This window comes from Oncorhynchus tshawytscha, linkage group LG29 (genome assembly GCF_018296145.1).
Source record: "Oncorhynchus tshawytscha isolate Ot180627B linkage group LG29, Otsh_v2.0, whole genome shotgun sequence".
Taxonomy (NCBI): domain Eukaryota; kingdom Metazoa; phylum Chordata; class Actinopteri; order Salmoniformes; family Salmonidae; genus Oncorhynchus; species Oncorhynchus tshawytscha.
Window position 1 is genome coordinate 29,559,758 of NC_056457.1, and position 24,513 is coordinate 29,584,270.

The 24,513-nt window shown below is 51.2% G+C and overlaps 1 protein-coding gene across 4 annotated transcripts in view; it reads right to left on the reverse strand.

The window, feature by feature from the left end:
• LOC112240516 (semaphorin-5A-like) overlaps positions 1 to 24,513 on the reverse strand; it is a 310,054-nt gene that overhangs the window by 185,984 nt on the left and 99,557 nt on the right. The window lies entirely within an intron of this gene.

Genomic DNA, 24,513 nt, shown 5'->3' on the forward strand with positions numbered 1-24,513 from the left:
CTGAAACAGCATGGAACACTGAAACAGCATGGAACACTGAAACAGCATGGAACACTGGAATGGAACACTGAAACAGCATGGGACACTAAAACAGCATGGAACACTGAAACAGCATGGAACACTGAAACAGCATGGAACACTGAAACAGCATGGAACACTCAAACAGCATGGAACACTGAAACAGCATGGAACACTGAAACAGCATGGAACACTGAAACAGCATGGAACACTGAAACAGCATGGAACACTGAAACAGCATGGAACACTGAAACAGCATCGGACACTGAAACAGCATGGAACACTGAAACAGCATGGGACACTGAAAAAGCATGGGAACACTGAAACAGCATGGAACACTGAAACAGCATGGAACACTGAAACAGCATGGAACAATGAAACAACGGAAAACACACTAAATAGGAGTTAAAGAGCAAAATAAACAATGAATTGTTAATAAACAACACCGTAAACCCACAATAAACCACCTTTCAACAGCATTGCAAACACTGACACTGGCAGCGGACAAGTGTTTACCACTGAAAGACGATAACATTCTGCAAGAGCCATTATTTGGTTCGAAATTGTTTCAATTATGCAAATACTATTTACTCCTGAAAGGCCTTGGGTTTGCTTGTTACAGTATTGACCACCACACCTCGGCCCATTCATTTATATGGCTGACGTGACCCACATGAAAACACAGCGAGGAAGACCTATGACTCACTGGTCTGGACAGAAGGCCATTTGTAAATAAAATATTTAATTAGAAATTGAGCTCATTGATTGGTTCTCTCAAAAAACAAAATTGCTGGGGGGTTGAGACCTCTCGTTGTTTAGACTTGAAAACATATGACATCGTTGTCATTTAGCAGACCCTCTTATCCAGAGCTACTTACAGTAGTGAGTGTAGACATTTACATACCGGTCCCCCATGAGAATCAAACCAACAACCCTGGTGTTGGAAACTCCATGCTCTGCCAACTGAGCCACACAGGACCTGTGAAAAACTGCACAGATGTAATGGAAGGGGACGGTGCTCGGGCTTGTGTGTGGCTGTGGGTGTTTGAATAAGAAAGACAGAGAGAGCCAACTACTAAATGCACCCCCCTTCATTGTCGACTCATCGTGCCGGCAACATCAAAACAGCCTTTCAATAGGACTTGGAGTTAGGTGACAATCATCAACCCACAGAGAGGCTGAATTAATCTGGCCTTGGAGCGAGAGGATACAACCTACACAGACAAACTGGAAGGAAAGGCGGCCAAAGGAGGAGTTGGCTTTGGGGATGACCAGTGAAATATACCTGCTGGAGCCCGTGCTACGGGTGGGTGTTGCTATGGTGACCAGTGAGATGAGATAAGGCGGGGCTTTACCTAGAAAAGACTTATAGATGACCTGGAGCCAGTGGATTTGGCAGACGTGTAGCGAGGGCCAACCAACGAGAGCATACAGGTCGCAGTGGTGGGTAGTATATGGGACTTTGTTGACAAAACGAATGGCACGGTGATAGACTACATTCAATTTGCTGATTAGAGTGCTGGAGGCTATTTTGAAAAGTGACATCGCAGTTGGAGGCCACGGAAGGAGTGTTGTATGGCAGTGAGGCTTTTTTTGGAGATTTGTTAACACAGAGTCCAAAGAAGGGTGTATACAGAATAGTGTCGTCTGCGTAGAGGTGAATCAGAGAATCACCAGCAGCAAGAGAGTCGGCCCGAGATTTGAACCCTGTGGCACCCCCATAGTGACTATTAACTATCGGATACTTACCCATTAAATTGCCGGGAGTTTATAAATGGAGTGTGCGACTTTCTTTATTTTAATAGTTTATAGTTTATTCGCCGATGGTCAGCACCTCTACACAAACTATTAACCCAGGGGGGGGGGGGGCAGCTCATGTTAGAGACTGCCAGAGGTCCGGACAAGAAGCCATCCGATTTGACACACTGAACTCTATCTGAGAAGTAGTTGGTGAACCAGGCGAGGCAGTCATTAGAGAAACCAAAGCTATTAAGTCTACCAATAAGAATACGGTGATTGACAGAGTCAAAAGCCTTGGCCAGGTTGATAAAGACGGCTGCACAGTACTGTCTTTTATCAATGCCAGTTATGATATTATTTAGGACCTTGAGCGTGTCTGAGGTGCACCCGTGACCAGCTTGGAAACCAGATTGCATAGCGGAGAAGGTACGGTGGGATTCAAAATGGTTGGTTATCTGTTTGTTAACTTGACTTTCGAAGACTTTAGAAAGGCAGGGCAGGATGGATATACAGTTGAAGTCGGAAGTTTACATACACCTTAGCCAAATACATCCAAGTAAAAATTCCATGTCTTAGGTCAGTTAGGATCACCACATTATTTTGAGAATGTGAAATGTCAGAATAATAGTAAAGAGAAGGATTTATTTCAGCTTATATTTCATTCATCACATTCCCAGTGGGTCAGAAGTTGACATACACTCAATTAGTATTTGGTAGCATTGCCTTTAAATTGTTTTACTTGGGTCAAACATTTTGGGTAGCCTTTCACAAGCTTCCCACAATAAGTTGGGTGAATTTTGTACCATTCCTCTTGACAGAGCTGGTGTCAGGTTTGTAGGCCTCCTTGCTCGCACAAACTTTTTCAGTTCTGCCCACACATTTTCTATAACATTGAGGTCAGGGCTTTGTGACGGCCACTCAAATATCTTGACTTTGTTGTCCTTAAGCCATCTTGCCACAACTTTGGAAGTATGCTTGGGGTCATTGTCCATTTGGAAGACCCATTTGAGACCAAGCTTTTACTTCCTGACTGACATCTTGAGAGGTTGCTTCAATATATCCACATAATTTTCTTTCCTCATGATGCCATCTATTTTGTGAAGTACACCAGTCCCTCCTGCAGCAAAGGACCCCCACAACATGATGCTGCCACACAACATGATGCTGCCACCCCAGTTCTTCACGGTTGGGATGGTGTTCTTCGGCTTGCAAGCCTCCCCCTTTTTCCTCCAAACATAATGATGGTCATTATGGCCAAACAGTTCTATTTTTGTTTCATCAGACCAGAGGACATTTCTTCAAAAAGTACAATCTTTGTCCCCATGTGCAGTTGCAAACTGGCGGTTTGGAGCAGTGGCTTCTTCCTTGCTGAGCGGCCTTTCAGGTTATGCAGGTATAGGACTCGTTTAACTGTGGATATAGATACTTTTGTACCTGTTTCCTCCAGCATCTTCACAAGGTCATTTGCTGTTGTTCTGGGATTGATTTGCAAATTTCGCACCAAAGTACGTTAATCTCTAGGAGACAGAATACGTCTCCTTCCTGAGAGGAATGATGGCTGTGAGGTCCCATGGTGTTTATACTTGCATACTATTGTTTTTACAGATGAACGTGGTACCTTCAGGTGTTTGGAAATTGCTCTCAAGGATGAACCAGACTTGTGGAGGTCTACAATTTTTTTCTGAGGTCTTGGCTGATTACTTTTGATTTTCCCATGATGGCAAGCAAAGAGGCACTGAGTTTGAAGGTAGGCCTTGAAATACATCCACAGGTACACCTCCAATTGATTCAAATGATGTAAATTAGCCTATCAGAAGCTTCTAAAACCATGACATAATTTTCTGGAATTTTCCAAGCTGTTTAAAGACAGTCAACTTAGTGCATGTAAACGTCTAACCCACTGGAATTGTGATACAGTGAATTATAAGTGAAATAATCTGTCTGTAAACAATTGTAGGTGGTAGATGTCCTAATCAACTTGCCAAAACTATAGATTGATAACAAGAAATTAGAGTAGTGGTTGAAAACGAGTTTTAATGACTCCAACCTAAGTGTTTTTAAACTTCTGACTATAGCTGTATATTTGAACTACCTTACAAAAGTTTGGGGTCACATAGAAATGTCCTTATTTAAAAATTGTCCATTAAAATAACATAAAATTGATCAGAAATACATTGTAGAAATTGTTAATGTTGTAAATGACTATTGTAGTTGGAAACAGCAGATGTTTTATGGAATATCTACATAGGCGTACAGAGGCCCATGATCAGCAACCATCACTCCTGTGTTCCAATGGCACGTTGTGTTCGACAATCCAAGTTTATCATTTTAAAAGGCAATAAATTGATCAGATATTAAAATATCTGAAAGTTATATTAGGAAAATTTTAATTTTGTTATCTGAATATTTTCCTTGGTGCCCCAACTTCCTAGTTAATTACATCTACCTGATTAGTTCATCACGATCAGACAGGGGTGTGTGAGTATCATTTAGTAAATGATACATTTGAGTATCATTTAGTATCCTAAACCTATCGCTGTTACATTGAGTTGGGGTGAATGGAAAATGACTGACAGTCAACCATTATGATATAATAAAAAATTAAATATAAAATCATCCTCCCTACCATTAAACGGCACTGACCGCCACTGCTATGTACATAGGGCAAAGCAGTCTCAAAGCTGCAGGGAAGGCCAGCTAGTGGTGACTGTTTAACAGTCTGATGGCCTGGAGCTAGAAGCTGTTAATCAGCCTCTCATCCCAGCATTGATGCTCCTGCACTGTCTCCTCCTTCTAGATGGTAGCGAGGTGAACAGGCCGTGGCTTGAGTGGCTGAGGTCCTTGATGACCTTGGCCTTCCTGTGACACCTGGTGCTGTAATCCTGGAGGGCAAGCAGTGTGCCCCCGGTGATGGATTGGGGTGACCGTACCGCCCTCCGGAGAGCCTTGCGGTTGCAATTACCATACCAGGCGGTAATACAGCCCAACAGAATGCTCGCAATGGTGCATCTGTAGAAGTTTGTGAGGGTCTTAGGGGCCAAGCCAAATTTCTTCAACCTCCTGATTTTGAAGAGGCGCTGATGCGCCTTCTTCACCACACTGTCTTTGTGAAGGATCATTTCAGGTCGTCACGCTGAGGAACTTGAAGCTTCTGACCTACAGCACTTCGGGCCCTGTCGATGCGGATTGGGACATGCTCTCTCTGCTGTCTCCTGAAGGCCACGATCAACTCCTTTGTTTTGTTGATGTTGACGTTGAGAGGTTATTTTCCTGACACCACTCCACCAGGACCCTCACCTCCTCCCTGTAGGCTGTCTCATCATTGTTGGTAATCTGGCCTACCACTGCTGTGTCGTCAGCAAACTTTATGATTGAGTTGGCGATGTGAGAGGCCACACAGTCATCGGTGAACAGGGAGTTGAGCAGGGGGATGAGCACACACCCCTGTCCATCTTGAGGATCAGCATTGCGTAGGTGTTCTTACCTACTTTCAACACATGAAGTCCAGGACCCAGTTGCACAGGGAGGACTTCAGACCAAGGGCCCTGAGCTTAGTGATGAACTTAGAGGGGCACTAGGGTGTTGAAGGCTGAGCTGTAGTTGATGAACAGCATTCTGACATAGATATTTCACCGGTACAGGGCAATGTGCGATTGCGTCGTCCGTGGATCTGTTGGGGCGATATGTGAATTATAGTGGGTCTGGTGGAGGTGATATTATCCTTAACTAGCCTCTAAGAGCACTTCATGATGACAGAAGTGACTGCGACAGGGCAATAGTCATCTAGTTCAGTTACCTTCACTTTCTTGGGTACAGTGTGGAGACTTCAGACTGGGATTTGGAGAGATTGAATATGTCTGTAAACACTCCAGCCAGCTGGTCTGCACATGCTCTGTGGACGCGGCTAGGGATGTCGTCTGGGCTGGCGTCTGCGATTTGGTGGAGACCAGCTGGATACATAGAGCTGCCTCGGGAAGTTCAAACAAAGGATTCAGTTGAGGGAATTCTGAGCAAATAATGTAAGAAATAACAGCAACAGCAAAAAATACTGCAAAGTTAGAAACAGGGCAACCGTGTCTGTCAGCGCCATCTTGTTGACCGCATCGTATCGTGTGTCAGTTCATGTTAAATACGGACACTAAATCCAATTAACATGCACACACACCGGGGTCCACTCCAGACACGAGGGAGCGAGCACAGAGCCGAATGCCAATGTGATTTACACCAGGGGAGAGAATGAGAGACGCTTAGACATGAGGGAGAGAGCACAGAGCTGAATGTCAATGTGATTTACACCAGGGGAGAAAATGAGGAATACTTAGACATGAGAGAGCGAGCACAGAGCTGAATGTCATTGTGATTTACATAGGAAGAAATGGTGGATGCTTTACCCGTTTTTACTAGCAGAGAGGAATTAGGAGATAAAACTCAGGCCTCTCCTTTCAGGGGGAGAGTCCAATAGATTCTGACTCCTCAACTGTCTTTTCCCTTCTGGACCTCCAGGGGATTTTCATTGATAAAGGTTCTGTATTCATGGAATGAAATGACTTCTGGCGTCAGGTCAGAGAGACGATGGAGGGAAGAAATAACCACTTTGATGAGGAATGGCCATTATTGCAACTACAGAGATTAGCGACTGAAGGGAAAGTTTCCTGAAATAATTACTGGACCATTGTTACTTTATGAACAGCTAACTATATGACCTTTTATGTCCCATTATGCAGACAATATACACTACCGCTCAAAAGTTTGGGGTCACTTAGATATTTCCTTGTTTTTGAAAGAAAACCGCTGCCTCACAAGTCCTCCACTGGCAGCTTCATTAAATAGTACCTGCAAAACACCAGTCAACGTCAACAGTGAAGAGGCGACTCCAGGATGCTGGCCTTCTAGGCAGGGTTCCTCTGTCCAGTCTCAACGTCAACAGTGAAGAGGCGACTCCGACTCTGCCTAGAAGGCCAGCATCCTGGAGTCGCCTCTTCACTGTTGACGTTGAGACTGGTGTTTTGCAGGTACTATTTAATGAAGCTGCCAGTTGAGGAATTGTGAGGCATCTGTTTCTCTAGACACTAATGTACTTGTCCTCTTGCTCAGTTGTGCACCGGGGCCTCCCACTCCTCTTTCTATTCCGTTTAGAGACAGTTTGCACTGTTCTGTGAAGGGAGTAGTACACAGCGTTGTACGACATCTTCAGTTTCTTGGCAATTTCTAGCATGGAATAGCCTTCCTTTCTCAGAACAAGGATAGACTGACGAGTTTCAGAAGAAAGGTCTTTGTTTCTGGCCATTTTAAGCCTGCAATCTAACCCACAAATGCTGATACTCCAGATACTTAACTAATCTAAAGAAGGCCAGTTTTATTGCTTCTTTAATCAGAACAACAGTTTCCAGCTGTGCTAACATAATTGCAAAAAGGTTTTCTAATGCTCAATTAGCCTTTTTAAAATTATAAACTTGGATTAGCTAACACACCGTGCCATTGGAACACAGGAGTGATGGTTGCTGATAATGGGCCTCTGTACGCCTTTGTAGATATTCCATAACAAATCAGCTACAATAGTCATTTACAACATTAACAATGTATTATTTCTGATCAATTTGATGTTATTTTAATGGACAAAAAATGGGCTTTTCTTTCAAAAACAAGGACATTTCTAAGTGACCCCAAACTTTTGAACGGTCGTGTACCTTCATTTAGACAAATAAGTCAAGATGAGAGCAAATTATTATTTTACAATAATAACCTGGTGAACTACTCGAGGGAACATTGTACTGTTTATCAGCAGATACAATAAATCTGAAACAGAATATACTCTATAATTCAACTTCATATCAGGAAGATACGAAGGGACAATAATAACTCCTTTTACGATAAGAACCAGGTAGGCTGAACTATACCAAACACGTTTTAAAATCTGATTCAGAATACAAAGTTGTATATCAGCTTTAGATCATGCAGAGAGTAAGAGAGGATAAGTGGAAACCCTCTTAGCATTTTCTTATTTCCTCTTCAGAGCTAAGAAGTTTTCTGAGCCTCTCCTCAGCGTGTTTATGAGGAAGCTTTGACTTCACCTTCCCAATGGCCTAAAGGATAGGAAATAGAGCTATAACACATGCACATATCTGGTAGAAGGAGAGAGAGGAGGCAGGAGAGAGAGGAGGCAGGAGAGAGAGGAGGCAGGAGAGAGAGGAGGCAGGAGAGAGAGGAGGCAGGAGAGAGAGGAGGCTGAGGAGAGAGGAGGCAGGAGAGAGAGGAGGCAGGAGAGAGAGGAGGCAGGAGAGAGAGGAGGCAGGAGAGAGAGGAGGCAGGAGAGAGGAGGCAGGAGAGAGAGGAGGCAGGAGAGAGAGGAGGCAGGAGAGAGAGGAGGCAGGAGAGAGAGGAGGCAGGGGAGAGAGGAGGAGGGGGAGGGAGGCAGGAGAGAGAGGAGGCAGGGAGAGAGAGGAGGCAGGGGAGAGAGGAGGCAGGGGAGAGAGGAGGCAGGAGAGAGGAGGAGGAGAGAGAGGAGGCAGGGGAGAGATGAGGCAGGGGAGAGAGGAGGCAGGGAGAGAGGAGGCAGGAGAGAGAGGAGGCAGGAGAGAGGAGGCAGGGGAGAGAGGAGGCAGGGAGAGAGGAGGCAGGGGAGAGAGGAGGCAGGAGAGAGAGGAGGCAGGAGAGAGAGGAGGCAGGCAGGAGAGAGGAGGCAGGAGAGAGGAGGCAGGAGAGAGGAGGCAGGGGAGAGAGGAGGCAGGGGAGAGAGGAGGAGGCAGGAGAGAGAGGAGGCAGGAGAGGAGGGAGGAGGAGAGAGGAGGCAGGAGAGAGAGGAGGCAGGAGAGAGAGGAGGCAGGAGAGAGGAGGCAGGGAGAGAGGAGGCAGGAGAGGAGGAGGAGGAGGGAGCAGGAGAGAGGAGGCAGGAGAGAGAGGAGGCAGGAGAGAGAGGAGGCAGGAGAGAGGAGGAGGGGAGGAGGCAGGGAGAGGAGGAGGGAGAGAGAGGAGGCAGGAGAGAGGAGGAGGAGGGAGAGGAGGAGGAGAGAGGAGAGAGAGAGGAGGCAGGAGAGAGGAGGCAGGAGAGAGGAGGCAGGAGAGAGAGGAGGCAGGAGAGAGAGGAGGCAGGGGAGAGAGGAGGCAGGGGGAGAGGAGGCAGGGAGAGAGGAGGCAGAGAGGAGGCAGGGAGAGAGGAGGCAGGGGAGAGAGGAGGCAGGGGAGAGGAGGCAGGAGAGAGGAGGCAGGGGAGAGGAGGCAGGGGAGAGAGGAGGCAGAGAGGAGGCAGGAGAGAGAGGCAGGAGAGAGAGGAGGCAGGGAGAGAGGAGGCAGGAGAGAGAGGAGGCAGGGAGAGAGAGGAGGCAGGAGAGAGGGAGGCAGGGAGAGAGGAGGCAGGAGAGAGAGGAGGCAGGAGAGAGAGGAGGCAGGGAGAGAGGAGGCAGGGAGAGAGAGGAGGCAGGAGAGAGAGGGAGGCTGAGGAGAGAGGAGGCAGGAGAGAGAGGAGGAGAGAGGAGGCAGGGAGAGAGGAGGCAGGGAGAGAGGAGGCAGGAGAGGAGGCAGGAGAGAGGAGGCAGGAGAGAGAGAGGAGGAGAGAGGGAGAGAGGAGGCAGGGAGAGAGGAGGCAGGAGAGAGAGGAGGCAGGGAGAGAGGAGGCAGGAGAGAGAGGAGGCAGGAGAGAGAGGAGGCAGGAGAGAGAGGAGGCAGGGGAGAGAGGAGGCAGGAGAGAGAGGAGGCAGGAGAGAGAGGAGGCAGGGAGAGAGAGGAGGCAGGGGAGAGAGGAGGCAGGAGAGAGAGGAGGAGAGAGAGGAGGCAGGAGAGAGAGGAGGCAGGAGAGAGGAGGCAGGGGAGAGAGGAGGCAGGCAGAGAGGAGGCAGGGGAGAGAGGAGGCAGGGAGAGGAGGAGGGAGGAGGAGGCAGGAGAGAGAGGAGGCAGGGAGAGAGGAGGAGGAGAGAGGAGGCAGGAGAGAGAGGAGGCAGGGAGAGAGGAGGAGGAGAGAGGAGGCAGGAGAGAGAGGAGGCAGGAGAGAGGAGGCAGGAGAGAGAGGAGGCAGGGAGAGAGGAGGCAGGAGAGAGAGGAGGCAGGAGAGAGAGGAGGCAGGAGAGGAGGAGGCAGGAGGAGGAGAGAGAGGAGGCAGGGGAGAGAGAGAGGAGGAGGAGGAGAGGGAGAGGAGGCAGGAGAGAGAGGAGGCAGGAGAGAGGAGGAGAGGAGGCAGGAGAGAGAGGAGGCAGGGAGAGAGGAGGCAGGGGAGAGAGGAGGCAGGGAGAGAGAGGAGGCAGGCAGGAGAGAGAGGAGGCAGGGGAGAGAGGAGGCAGGGGAGAGAGGAGGCAGGGGAGAGAGGAGGCAGGGGAGGAGGAGGCAGGAGAGAGGAGGCAGGGGAGAGAGGAGGCAGGAGAGAGAGGAGGAGGAGAGGAGGCAGGGGAGAGAGGAGGCAGGAGAGAGAGGAGGAGAGAGGAGGCAGGAGAGAGGAGGGGGGAGAGAGGAGGCAGGGGGAGAGAGGAGGCAGGAGAGAGAGGAGAGGAGGAGGAGAGAGGAGGCAGGGGAGAGAGGAGGCAGGAGAGAGAGGAGGCAGAGAGAGAGGAGGCAGGAGAGAGAGGAGGCAGGAGAGAGGAGGCAGGGAGAGAGGAGGCAGGAGAGAGAGGAGGCAGGGAGAGAGAGGAGGCAGGAGAGAGAGGAGGCAGGGAGAGAGGAGGAGGAGGCAGGGAGAGAGGAGGCAGGGAGAGAGGAGGGAGGGGAGAGAGGAGGCAGGAGAGAGAGGAGGCAGGAGAGAGAGGAGGCAGGGGAGAGAGGAGGCAGGGGAGAGAGGAGGCAGGGAGAGAGGAGGCAGGAGAGAGGAGGCAGGGAGGAGAGGAGGCAGGGGAGAGAGGAGGCAGGAGGAGGAGGCAGGAGAGGAGGAGGGAGAGAGAGGGCAGGGGAGGAGGCAGGGAGGGAGGCAGGGAGAGAGGAGGCAGGGAGAGAGGAGGCAGGGGAGAGAGGAGGCAGGAGAGAGGGAGGAGAGGAGAGGCAGGAGGAGAGAGGAGGCAGGAGAGAGAGGAGGCAGGGGAGAGAGGAGGCAGGAGAGAGAGGAGGCAGGAGAGAGGAGGAGGAGGCAGAGAGAGGAGGCAGAGGAGAGAGGAGGCAGGGAGAGAGAGGAGGCAGGAGAGAGGAGGCAGGAGAGAGAGGAGGCAGGAGAGAGAGGAGGCAGAGAGAGAGGAGGCAGGAGAGAGGAGGCAGGAGAGAGAGGAGGCAGGAGAGAGAGGAGGCAGAGAGAGGAGGCAGGGAGAGAGAGGAGGCAGGAGAGAGAGGAGGCAGGAGAGAGAGGAGGCAGGAGAGAGAGGAGGCAGGAGAGAGGAGGCAGGGGGAGAGGGAGAGGAGGGGAGAGAGGAGGCAGGAGAGGAGAGAGAGAGGAGGAGAGGAGGAGAGAGGAGGCAGGGAGAGAGGAGGCAGGAGAGAGGAGGCAGGGAGAGAGAGGAGGCAGGGAGAGAGGAGGCAGGGGAGAGAGGAGGCAGGAGGAGAGAGAGAGAGAGGAGGCAGGAGAGAGGAGGCAGGGGAGAGAGGAGGCAGGAGAGAGGAGGCAGGGAGAGAGGAGGCAGGGAGAGAGGAGGCAGGGGAGAGAGGAGGCAGGAGAGAGAGGAGGCAGGGAGAGAGGAGGCAGGAGAGAGAGGAGGCAGGAGAGAGAGGAGGCAGGAGAGAGAGGAGGCAGGAGAGAGAGGAGGCAGGAGAGAGAGAGGAGGCAGGAGGGAGAGGAGGGAGGAGAGAGGAGGGGAGAGAGGAGGCAGGAGAGAGAGGAGGCAGGGGGAGAGAGGAGGCAGGGGAGAGAGGAGGCAGGGGGAGAGGAGGCAGGGGAGAGAGGAGGCAGGGGAGAGAGGAGGCAGGGGAGAGAGGAGGCAGGAGAGAGAGGAGGCAGGGAGAGAGAGGAGGCAGGGGAGAGAGGAGGCAGGGGAGAGAGGAGGCAGGAGAGAGAGGAGGCAGGGAGAGAGAGGAGGCAGGGGAGATGAGGCAGGGGAGAGAGGAGGCAGGAGAGAGGAGGCAGGAGAGAGGAGGCAGGAGAGAGAGGAGGCAGGAGAGAGAGGAGGCAGGGGAGAGAGGAGGCAGGGGAGAGAGGAGGCAGGAGAGAGAGGAGGCAGGAGAGAGAGGAGGCAGGAGAGAGAGGAGGCAGGAGAGAGAGGAGGCAGGGGAGAGAGGAGGCAGGAGAGAGAGGAGGCAGGGAGAGAGGAGGCAGGGGAGAGAGGCAGGAGGCAGGGAGAGAGAGGAGGCAGGAGAGAGAGGAGGCAGGGGAGGAGGCAGGAGAGAGGAGGAGGAGAGAGGAGGCAGGGGAGAGAGGAGGCAGGAGAGAGGAGGCAGGAGAGAGGAGGCAGGGGAGAGAGGAGGCAGGGGAGAGAGGAGGCAGGAGAGAGAGGAGGCAGGGAGAGAGGAGGCAGGGAGAGAGGAGGCAGGAGAGAGGAGGCAGGGAGAGAGGAGGCAGGCAGGGAGAGAGGAGGCAGGAGAGAGGAGGCAGGGAGAGAGGAGGCAGGAGAGAGGAGGCAGGAGAGAGGAGGCAGGAGAGAGGAGGGGGAGAGAGGAGGCAGGAGAGAGAGGAGGAGGAGGAGAGGAGGCAGGAGAGAGAGAGGAGGCAGGGAGAGAGGAGGCAGGGAGAGAGGAGGCAGGAGAGAGAGGAGGCAGGAGAGAGAGGAGGCAGGAGAGAGGAGGCAGGGAGAGAGGAGGAGGAGAGAGAGGAGGCAGGGGAGAGAGGAGGCAGGAGAGAGAGGAGGCAGGAGAGAGAGGAGGCAGGGGAGAGAGGAGGCAGGGGAGAGAGAGGAGGAGGAGAGAGGAGGCAGGAGAGAGAGGAGGCAGGGGGAGAGAGGAGGCAGGAGAGAGAGGAGGCAGGGAGAGAGGAGGCAGGAGAGAGAGGAGGGGAGAGAGAGGAGGCAGGGGAGAGAGGAGGCAGGGAGAGAGGAGGCAGGGGAGAGAGGAGGGGAGGAGAGAGGAGGCAGGGAGAGAGGAGGCAGGAGAGAGAGGAGGCAGGGGAGAGAGGAGGCAGGAGAGAGGAGGCAGGGAGAGAGGAGGCAGGAGAGAGAGGAGGCAGGGGAGAGAGGGAGGCAGGGGAGAGAGGAGGCAGGGGAGAGAGGAGGCAGGAGAGAGAGGAGGCAGGGGAGAGAGGAGGCAGGGGAGAGGAGGCAGGGAGAGAGGAGGCAGGAGAGAGAGGAGGCAGGGGAGAGAGGAGGCAGGGGAGAGGAGGGAGGAGGAGAGAGGAGGCAGGGGAGAGAGGAGGCAGGGAGAGAGAGGAGGCAGGGAGAGAGAGGAGGCAGAGAGAGGAGGCAGGAGAGAGGAGGCAGGAGAGAGAGGAGGCAGGGAGAGAGAGGAGGCAGGAGAGAGAGGAGGCAGGAGAGAGAGGAGGCAGGGGAGAGAGGAGTCAGGAGAGAGGAGGCAGGGAGAGAGAGGAGGCAGGGGAGAGAGGAGGCAGGAGAGAGGAGGCAGGGGAGAGAGGAGGCAGGGAGAGAGGAGGCAGGGAGAGAGGAGGCAGGAGAGAGAGGAGGCAGGGGAGAGGAGGCAGGAGAGCAGGAGGGGAGAGAGGAGGCAGGGGAGAGAGGAGGCAGGGAGAGAGGAGGCAGGGGAGAGAGGAGGCAGGGAGAGATGAGGCAGGGGAGAGAGGAGGCAGGAGAGAGGAGGCAGGAGAGAGAGGAGGCAGGGAGAGAGGAGGCAGGGGAGAGAGGAGGCAGGAGAGGAGGCAGGAGAGAGGAGGCAGGGGAGAGAGGAGGGGGAGAGAGGAGGCAGGGAGAGAGGAGGCAGGGGAGAGAGGAGGCAGGAGAGAGAGGAGGCAGGAGAGAGAGGAGGCAGGAGAGAGGAGGCAGGGGAGGAGGAGGAGGAGGGAGGCAGGAGAGAGAGGAGGCAGGGAGAGAGGAGGCAGGAGAGAGAGGAGGCAGGAGAGAGAGGAGGAGAGGAGGCAGGAGAGAGAGGAGGCAGGAGAGAGGAGGAGGAGGGAGAGAGGAGGCAGGAGAGAGAGAGGCAGGGAGAGAGGAGGCAGGGAGAGAGGAGGCAGGAGAGAGAGGAGGCAGGGGAGAGAGGAGGCAGGGAGAGAGAGGAGGCAGGAGAGAGGAGGCAGGAGAGAGAGGAGGCAGGGGGAGAGATGAGGCAGGAGAGAGAGGAGGCAGGAGAGAGAGGAGGCAGGAGAGAGGAGGCAGGAGAGGAGGCAGGGGAGAGAGGCAGGCAGGGAGAGAGGAGGCAGGGAGAGAGGAGGCAGGGGAGAGAGGAGGCAGGAGAGAGGAGGCAGGAGGAGAGAGGAGGCAGGGAGAGAGGAGGCAGGAGAGAGGAGGCAGGGGAGAGAGGAGGCAGGGAGAGAGGAGGCAGGAGAGAGGAGGCAGGAGAGAGAGGAGGCAGGAGAGAGAGGAGGCAGGAGAGAGAGGAGGCAGGAGAGAGAGGAGGCAGGGAGAGAGGAGGCAGGGGAGAGAGGAGGCAGGGAGGAGGAGGCAGGAGAGAGGAGGCAGGGGAGAGGAGGCAGGAGAGGAGGCAGGGGAGAGAGGAGGCAGGAGAGAGGAGGCAGGAGAGAGAGGAGGGAGAGAGAGGAGGCAGGGGAGAGAGGAGGCAGGGGAGAGAGGAGGCAGGAGAGAGAGGAGGCAGGGGAGAGAGGAGGGGAGAGAGGAGGCAGGAGAGAGAGGAGGCGGAGAGAGAGGAGGCAGGAGAGAGAGGAGGCAGGGGAGAGAGAGGAGGCAGGGGAGAGAGAGGAGGCAGGAGAGAGAGGAGGCAGGAGAGAGAGGAGGCAGGAGAGAGAGGAGGCAGAGAGAGAGGAGGCATGAGAGAGAGGAGGCAGGGAGAGAGGAGGCAGGAGAGAGAGGAGGCAGGAGAGAGAGGAGGCAGGAGAGAGAGGAGGCAGGAGAGAGGAGGCAGGAGAGAGGAGGCAGGGAGAGAGAGGAGGCAGGGGAAAGAGGAGGCAGGAGAGAGAGGAGGCAGGAGAGAGGAGGCAGGCAGGGAGAGAGGAGGCAGGGAGAGAGGAGGCAGGGAGAGAGGAGGCAGGGGAGAGAGGAGGCAGGGGAGAGAGGAGGCAGGGAGAGAGGAGGCAGGGGGAGAGAGGAGGCAGGAGAGGAGGCAGGGGAGAGAGGAGGCAGGAGAGAGAGGAGGCAGGAGAGAGAGGAGGCAGGAGAGAGAGGAGGCAGGAGAGAGAGGAGGCAGGGGAGAGAGGAGGTAGGGGAGAGAGAGGAGGCAGGGGAGAGAGGAGGCAGGAGAGAGGAGGCAGGAGAGAGAGGAGGCAGGAGAGAGAGGAGGCAGGAGAGAGAGGAGGCAGGAGAGAGAGGAGGCAGGAGAGAGAGGAGGCAGGAGAGAGAGGAGGCAGGAGAGAGAGGAGGGGAGAGAGGAGGCAGGAGAGAGAGGAGGCAGGAGAGAGAGGAGGCAGGGAGAGAGGAGGGGGGAGAGAGGAGGCAGGAGAGAGAGGAGGCAGGGAGAGAGGAGGCAGGAGAGAGAGGAGGCAGGGGAGAGAGGAGGCAGGGGAGAGAGGAGGCAGGGAGAGAGGAGGCAGGAGAGAGGAGGCAGGAGAGAGAGGAGGCAGGAGGAGAGGAGGCAGGGAGAGAGAGGAGGCAGGAGAGAGAGGAGGCAGGGAGAGAGGAGGCAGGGGAGAGAGGCAGGTGAGAGAGGAGGCAGGAGAGAGAGGAGGCAGGGAGAGAGGAGGCAGGGAGAGAGGCAGGTGAGAGAGGAGGCAGAGAGAGAGGAGGCAGGAGAGAGAGGAGGCAGGAGAGAGAGGAGGCAGGGAGAGAGGCAGGTGAGAGAGGAGGCAGGAGAGAGAGGAGGCAGGAGAGAGAGAAGGCAGGGGAGAGAGGAGGCAGGAGAGAGAGGAGGCAGGGGAGAGAGGAGGCAGGAGAGAGAGAAGGCAGGGGAGAGAGGAGGCAGGAGAGAGAGAAGGCAGGACAGAGAGGCAGGTGAGAGAGGAGGCAGGAGAGAGAGGAGGCAGGGGAGAGAGGAGGCAGTAGAGAGAGGAGGCAGGAGAGAGGAGGCAGGAGAGAGAGGAGGCAGGAGAGAGAGGAGGCAGGAGAGAGAGGAGGCAGTAGAGAGAGGAGGCAGGGAGAGAGGAGGCAGGAGAGAGAGAAGGCAGGGGAGAGAGGAGGCAGGAGAGAGAGAAGGCAGGGGAGAGAGGCAGGTGAGAGAGGAGGCAGGAGAGAGAGAAGGCAGGGGAGAGAGTAGGCAGGAGAGAGAGAAGGCAGGGGAGAGAGGCAGGTGAGAGAGGAGGCAGCAGAGAGAGGAGGCAGGGGAGAGAGGAGGCAGGGGAGAGAGGAGACAGTACAGAGAGGAGGCAGGGAGAGAGAAACCAGGAAAGAGAGGTGGCAGGAGAGAGAGGAGGCAGGTGAGAGAGGAGGCAGTAGAGAGAGGAGGCAGGGGAGAGAGGAGGCAGTAGAGAGAGGAGGCAGGAGAGAGAGGAGACAGGAGGCAGTAGAGAGAGGAGGCAGGAGAGAGAAACCAGGAAATAGAGGTGGCAGGAGAGAGAGAGGAGGCAGGGGAGACAGGAAGGTGAGAGAGAAGGCAGTAGAGAGAGGAGGCAGGAGAGAGAGGAGGCAGGAGAGAGAAGAGGCAGTAGAGAGAGGAGGCAGGACAGAGAGGAGGCAGGGGAGACAGGAAGTTGAGAGAGAAGGCAGTAGAGAGAGGAGGCAGGAGAGAGAGGAGGCAGGAGAGAGAGGAGGCAGGAGAGAGAAGAGGCAGGAGAGAGAGGAGGCAGGAGAGAGAAGAGGCAGGAGAGAGAGGAGGCAGGAGAGAGAAGAGGCAGGAGAGAGAGGAGGCAGGAGAGAGAGGAAAAACAGCAGGAGGAGGGAAGGGGAGATCAGAAGGACGATGAGAAGGAAAAAGAGGGTGTGTGTGCGTGTGCGCGCGTGCGTGCATGTGCGTGTGTAGCCACAGAGAAAGGATGGAGGGGTTGGCCACCATTCAGCTCTATCAGTATCCATCAGTCTGCCAGCTTGACCAGCCTACAAGACACAAACAACCCATCAGCACTAGCAGCTGAGCATTACGACCCGGCCTGCACATCACTGGCTGTCCCTGTGAGTATGTGTGTGCAATACGTGCTCTCAGAAATCACAGGGGAAATACCAAAAGCTTGGTCTAACTCAAACACATTCTCTGTGAAATGATTATGATGGTATTACAGAGGCATGAAAAATGATGAGAACTCTTTGGAATGACCTTGATTTCTGCATAAATTAGTCATACAATTTGATTTGATCTTCATCTTAGTCACAACAATAGACGAACACAGTCTGCTTAAACTAATAACATACAAATTATAGCATTTTTTTGGTCTATATTGAATACATCATTTTAACTTTCACAGTGTAGGTTGGAAAAAGTATGTGAACCCCTAGGCTAATGACTTAGCTAATTGGAGTCAGGAGTCAGCTAACCTGGAGTCCAATCAATGAGACGAGATTGGAGATGTTGGTTAGAGCTGCCCTGCCCTATAAAAAACACTCACACAAAATTTGAATTTGCTATTCACAAGAAGCATTGCCTGATGTGAACCATGCCTTGAACAAAAGAGATCTCAGAAGACCTAAGATGAAGAATTGTTGACTTGCATTAAGCTGGAAAGGGTTACAAAAGTATCTCTAAAAGCCTTGATGTTCATCAGTCCAGGGTAAGACTAAGTGTCTATAAATGGAGAAAGTTCAGCACTGTTGCTACTCTCCCTAGGAGTGGCCGTCCTGCAAATATGACTGCATGAGCACAGTACAGAATGCTCAATGAGGTTAAGAAGAATCGTAGAGTGTCAGCTAAAGACTTGCAGAAATCTCTGGGACATGCTAACATCTCTGTTAACGAGTCTACGATACGTAAAACACTAAACAAGAACGGGGGTCATGAGAGGTCATGAGACACCACGGAAGAAGCCACTGCTGTCCAAAGAAAACATTGCTGCATGTCTGAATTTCGCAAAAGAGCACCTGGATGTTCCACAATGCTTTTTACTAAATATTCTGTGGACAGATTAAACTACAGTTGAGTGGTTTGGAAGGAACACACAACACTTACAGAAATCTCTGGAACATTCTAACATCTCTGTTGACGCGTCTACGATACGTAAAACACTAAACAAGGAATGGTGGTCATGGGAGGACACCACGGAAGAAACCACTGCTGTCCAAAAAAACCATTGCTGTATGTCTGAGGTTCGCAAAAGAGCACCTGGATGTTCCACAGCGCTACTGGAAAAATATTCTGTGGACAGATGAAACTAAAGTTGAGTTGCTTGGGAGGAACAAACAACACTATGTGTGGAGAAAGAAAGGCACAGAACACCAACATCAAAACCTCATCCCCACTGTAAAGTATGGTGGAGGGAGCATCATGGTTTGGGGCTGCTTTGCTGCCTCAGGGCCTGGACAGCTTCCTATCATCGACGGAAAAATGAATTCCCAAGTTCATCAAGACATTTTTCAGGAGAATGAAAGGCTATCTGTCCGGCCATAGGAAGCTCAAAAGGACGAACCCAAAACACAGAAGTAAATCAACAGCAGAATGGCTTCAACAGATGAAAATAAGAGTCCTGACCTCAACCCCATTTAAAATGCTGTGGCATGACCTCGAGAGAAGTTCACACCAGACGTCTTAAGAATATTGCTGAACTGAAACAGTATCGTAAAGATGTATGGTCCAAAATAACTCCTGACCGTTGTGCAGGTCTGATCCACAACTACAGTTTGGTTGAGGTTATTGCTGCCAAAGGAGGGTCAACCAGTTATTAAATCCAAGGGATCACATACTTTCCCCACCCTGCACTGTGAATGTTTACACGGTGTGTTCAATAAAGACATGAACACTACTGTCTATTGTTGTGACTTAGATGAAGATCAGATCAAATTTTATGACCAATTTATGCAGAAATCCAGGTAATTAACGAAGTGTACACATACTTTTTCTTGCCACTGTAGATAGTAATCATATGGCAACATAATCAATAATATTACACGGTGATAGCTTTGTGGACACTAAGGTATTCAATAAACCAAATCATTACTCAAATATGATAAGAACAGCCCAGAAGAGATTATTACCTATTCCAGTTTCAAAACGCCTATTCAAGTCAAATATGAAATGAATATAATCCTAAAACCAGTGAGATACCTAACTGCCAAGACATCAAATGGTCCAGAATACAGTGCAGACACATTAAAAACCACATTACAGTCCTACTGTTACTATTAATTAGCATCATTGTGCTCTGAAGACGCATCATCTCTCAAAGTCTCGCATCTCTCAAAGTGAAATATCATCTCTACGATGTGCTGACATTAAATGCATTCACCAGCTCTTAATTTAGGGTCTCTGCTAGAAAGACATTTATAAAGACCTTTTTAGTTAGAAAGAAAAGCTGCTTTCAGAAGTACTGTATCTTCTACTGGTCTGAGAACAGCTATAGGGCATAATAGCTGCTTGCATATTCATTCAGTGTTTGTGACTTAAAAGAGATTTGAATCTGGAGGTATGCGTGTTCTCTCTGCCTTCTCTCTTCACTACTCCGTCCTCTGTACTGTCTGGTAACCAAGAGATTAGACCTTGTTCCTTTAGTACTGAGGGGCTACTGTCACTGTTACAGGTGTCAGGGAGTGTGCATAGATGAGAGAGAGAGAGAGAGAGAGGAATCATGGAGAGAGAGAGAGAGAGAGAGAGAGAGAGAGAGAGAGAGAGAGAGAGAGAGAGGAATCATGGAGAGAGAGAGAGAGAGAGAGAGAGAGAGAGAGAGAGAGAGAGAGAGAGAGAGAGAGGAATCATGGAGAGAGAGAGAGAGAGAGAGAGAGAGAGAGAGAAGAATCATGGAGAGAGAGAGAGAGAGAGAGAGAGAGGAATCATGGAGAGAGAGAGAGAGAGAGAGAGAGAGAGAGAGAGAGAGAGAGAGGAATCATGGAGAGAGAGAGAGAGAGAGAGAGAGAGAGAGAGAGAGAGAGAGAGAGAGAGAGAGAGAGAGAGAGGAATCATGGAGAGAGAGAGAGAGAGAGACAGAGAGAGAGAGAGAGGAATCATGGAGAGAGAGAGAGAGAGAGAGAGAGAGGAATCATGAGAGAGAGAGAGAGAGAGAGAGAGAGAGAGAGAGAGAGAGAGAGAGAGAGAGAGAGAGAGAGGAATCATGGAGAGAGAGAGAGAGAGAGAGAGAGAGAGAGAGGAATCATGGAGAGAGAGAGAGAGAGAGACAGAGAGAGAGAGAGAGGAATCATGGAGAGAGAGAGATAGAGAGGAATCATGGAGAGAGAGAGATAGAGAGGAATCATGGAGAGAGAGAGAGATAGAGAGAGGAATCATGGAGAGAGAGAGATAGAGAGGAATCATGGAGAGAGAGAGAGATAGAGAGAGGAATCATGAGAGAGAGAGAGAGAGAGAGAGGAATCATGGAGAGAGAGAGAGAGAGAGAGAGAGAGAGAGGAATCATGGAGAGAGAGAGAGAGAGAGAGAGAGAGAGAGGAATCATGGAGAGAGAGAGATAGAGAGGAATCATGGAGAGAGAGAGGGGAAGAGAGAGAGAGAATCAGAGAGAGAGAGAGAGAGGGGGGAATCATGGAGAGAGAGAGAGAAGAGAGAGAGAAAGAGAGAAATCCAGAGACAGATGATACAGCATCTATTTTAGATAAAGAGAGACAGAACTCTGTCTGCAGAAGAGACTGTCTGGGGTGTTCTTCATAAGACTAGGACATTATGAGGAGAGACAGAACAGAGACATAAGTCTATAGACATCTGTATCTGTTTGAAAACACAACTGGACCTGTTTTCACTGTTTTCATTTTCACTGTTTTGTCAATTGAATGTTCACCATTTTGCCTTTAGAATTTGGAACTTCCCCCCTTCTCCCCCTCTCCTTCTCTCCCCCTCTCTTCTCTCCCTCTCCTCTCCCCTTCTCATTCTCTCCCTCTTTTCTCATGATTTGGTTGGGTCTAATTGTGTTGCTGTCCTGGGGCTCTGTGGGGTCTGTTTGTGTATAATTAAGATTGATGTCTGACTGATTTAAGCCAATGAAAGATTCCAACGTGAAGTTGTCCCTAAAGTCATATTAGAACCTGTGTCTGTTTGAGTACAGCTCATGTTACAGTCTTCAGAGCACAGCTGTCAGTTAACATGTCGGTAGGGAATTTAAATGTTAATCAGGTATGCTGTAATTGTGTGAAAAACATATTTACACATAGTTTGTAGTCTCGCCATAATGTAGGACATCAAATACGAAGGTGTTCAGTATAGACGGAGTAGTGAAGGCACACAATGAAGTAGTCATTATCACTGTCAACACCATCATCCAGGGTCAAACCACTATGCTCCGAACCTCATCACCCCTCTCAGTCCCTTCAATGGATCAGTCCAAGCTTTCATTGAGTGTGCTCTGCATCTCTACTGACTCCGTCCTCTGTATTTTTCCATGCATTTAAATGGACGAGTTATTTCGACTTGACTAATTGAATTAGCGCTGCTGTTGGAGCTAGAGGAGGTGTTTCGTTAGCTCTTGATTAGCAGGGGTAATTGTCTCTCAGACAGAGGGCGTAGTGGGAAGACAGAAGCTGACAAAATACAACACACTGGGAACTGGGATTTTACATCCTGCAGTAGATGTCTTCATTGTAGCAAACATAAAAATAGAGTTGTTTTTCATGGCATATTTATACCACAAATGGGCCATGAATAGCTGCAGAGACAGGCTAAAGGCTCAGATAAATATATCCACTATTTATTTCACTGACTGCACTCCCCATTGAATGTAAACAATGCTGCTGCCACTACAGAGGTGATCTAATAACAATTGTCTAACGCTTCGATCCACAACACTGTCTAAACAGCTACACTGCCTTTGTGTTCCTGTTTAGATTTTCTGTGTCAGAGGAAATAGCTTACTAATGATGGATTATAATGGGATATTTTCCTGTCTCTGAAGGATGTTCTATTAACAATACAACAGACAGAGAAAGAGAGAGAGAGAGAGTGAGAGGGAGAGAGAGAGAAGGAGAGAGGGAGAAAGAGAGAGAGAGAGAGAGAGAGAGAGAGAGAGAGAGGGAGAGAGGGAGAAAGGAGAGAGAGGGAGAGAGGGAGAGAGAGGGGGAGAGGGAGAAATGGAGAGAGAGAGGAGAGAGAGGGAGAAAGGGAGAGAGGGGGAGAGGGAGAAATGGAGAGAGAGAGGGAGAGAGGGAGAAAGGGAGAGAGAGAGAGGGAGAGAGGGAGAAAGGGAGAGAGAGGGAGAGATGGAGAGAGAGAGGGAGAAATTGAGAGAGAGGGAGAGAGAGGGAGAGAGAGAGGGAGAAATTGAGAGAGAGAGGGAAAAGGGAGAGGGAGGGAGAGAGGGACAGAGAAAGGGAGAGAGAGAGAGAGAGAGAGAGGGAGAAAGGGAGTGAGAGAGAGGGAGAAAGGGAGAGAGAGAGGGAGAGAGAGAGAGAGAGGGAGAAAGGGAGTGAGAGAGAGGGAGAAAGGGAGAGAGAGAGGGAGAGAGGGAGAGGGAGAAAGGGAGAGGGAGAAAGGGAGTGAGAGAGAGTACCAGATGGCTCCCGAGTGGTGCAGCGGTCTAGGGCACTGCATCTCAGTGCTAGATGCATCATTACAGACCCAGGTTTGATTCCATACTGTATCACAACCGGCCTGTGATTGGGAGTCTCATAGATAGGCGCACAATTGGCCCAGCGTCATCCAGGTTAGAGTTTGGTCGGGGTAAGCCGTCATTGTAAAATAATAAAGGTTAAAATAAAACATGAAAAATAAAATAAAGATACTCAGCAGGCTCCGCTCACATTTACTGGTCTGAGGCCAAACCACACTACTAACAACATTGGACACTTTACGGAACACAAAGACTTCACTATCTCATCCTGGAAAATCCCAGACCTGAGGTCATCTGCTTTTGGCCTAAAGAGCAGAAATCAGAAATACAGACTTCGTCATCATTCAAGAAACCTGGTATAGATGAGATGGACCCACTGGTTGCCCTCTAGGTTACAGAGAGCTGGTAGTCCCATCCACCAAACAACCAGATGTGGAACAGGGAAGGGACTCGGGGGTATGCTTATTTGGTATAGAGCAGACTGATCTCACCCTATTAAATTAATCAAAACAGGAACATTTTACATTTGGCAAGAAATTCAAAAGGAAATGATCTCAACAGAGATAGCTATTGTAAGGGCCAACGCCAGACAGGAGAAGCAGGTACGGGGAGTCAAACATTTATTCAGGAACAGACATGAAACACGACAGGAACAGCATCAGCACACAGGTAAACAAGGACATATGACAAACAAAGGGAACAGAGCTAGGAAACAGACAGATATAGCGAAGGAAATTACACAAGCCATTGAGTCCACGTAAGTCCAATGAGCGCTGATGCACGTGAAGGAGAAAGGCAGATGTGTGTAAATGACGGTGGCAGGAGGGCATAATGCAGGGCAGCCTGGTGCCCTCGAGCGCCAGGAGGGAAGAACGGTCCAGGCTACCCCCCCCTAATAGAATCCCCAATAGAATCCCCAATAGAATCCCCAACAGAATCCCCAATAGAATCCCCAATAGAATCTCCAACAGAATCCCCAATAGAATCCCCAATAGAATCTCCAACAGAATCCCCAATAGAATCCCCAATAGAATCCCCAACAGAATCCCCAATAGAATCCCCAATAGAATCTCCAACAGAATCCCCAATAGAATCCCCAATAGAATCTCCAACAGAATCCCCAATAGAATCTCCAACAGAATCCCCAATAGAATCCCCAATATAATCTCCAACAGAATCCCCAATAGAATCCCCAATATAATCTCCAACAGAATCCCCAATAGAATCCCCAATAGAATCCCCAATAGAATCCCCAATAGAATCCCAATACTTTAATGAAAACAGCTTCTCCATCCTAGAGGGGGAGATCAACCATTTCCAGGCCCAGGGACATGTACTAGTCGACCTAAACGCCAGAACCGGACAATAACCTGACACCCTCAGCACAAAGGGGGACAAACACCTACCTGGAGGTGACACCATTCCCTCCCCCATACGCCCCCCTAGACACAACTACGACAACATAACCCCCAAAAAATGGGTCAGAACTCCTGCAGCTTTGTCGCACGCTGGGTATGTACATCGTCAATTGTAGGCTTTGAGGGGACTCCTACGGTAGGTACACCGATAGCTCATCTCTTGGCAGTAGTACTGTAGACTACTCTATCACTGACCTCAACCCAGAGTCTCTCAGAGCGTTCACAGTCAGCCCACTGACCTCAACCCAGAGTCTCTCAGAGCGTTCACAGTCAGCCCACTGACCTCAACCCAGAGTCTCTCAGAGCGTTCACAGTCAGCCCACTGACCTCAACCCAGAGTCTCTCAGAGCGTTCACAGTCAGCCCACTGACCTCAACCCAGAGTCTCTCAGAGCGTTCACAGTCAGCCCACTGACCTCAACCCAGAGTCTCTCAGAGCGTTCACAGTCAGCCCACTGACCTCAACCCGGAGTCTCTCAGAGCGTTCACAGTCAGCCCACTGACCTCAACCCTGAGTCTCTCAGAGCGTTCACAGTCAGTCCACTGACCTCAACCCAGAGTCTCTCAGAGCGTTCACAGTCAGCCCACTGACCTCAACCCAGAGTCTCTCAGAGCGTTCACAGTCAGTCCACTGACCTCAACCCAGAGTCTCTCAGAGCGTTCACAGTCAGCCCACTGACACCCCTATCAGATCACAGCAAAATCACAGTCTACTTGAACAGAGCAAAACTCAATCATGAGGCATCAAAACCAAAGGAACGGAATAATTTAAAAAAAATGCTCTAGATGGAAGGAAAGTAGTGTGGAAACCTACCATAAAATGAATTTGGCAACAACAAATTCCATCCCTTTTAGACAACTTCCTGGACAAAACATTTCACTGTAA